Source organism: Arachis ipaensis, chromosome B02, assembly GCF_000816755.2.
Source record: "Arachis ipaensis cultivar K30076 chromosome B02, Araip1.1, whole genome shotgun sequence".
NCBI lineage: Eukaryota > Viridiplantae > Streptophyta > Magnoliopsida > Fabales > Fabaceae > Arachis > Arachis ipaensis.
In genome coordinates, this window is record NC_029786.2 from 6,850,330 (window position 1) to 6,850,652 (window position 323).

A 323-nucleotide genomic window follows, 5' to 3' on the forward strand; every position below is an offset into this window, starting at 1 on the left:
GAGATGTTAACTTAGAACAAAAAATATACTAAAATCTTATGTCTCGATCTAATAAATTTATGTTTTACTATTATAAAAAATAATTCTAATTTTACCTTCAAAATAAAAAGAAATTTATTGCACATTATTCAAATGTGAAATTTACTGAAAAATACAATAAAATAAAACAATTTGTAACAATTTATTATATTTTTTGTCAGATAGATTGAATAATTTTCGAATAACTCACAATTTTAAGTACTACAGATTTATCATATTGTTTATTGCTTTGTTGTAACTAGTAAAACTCAAATTCAAGACCTTTATATAAAGAAAGAAAGACC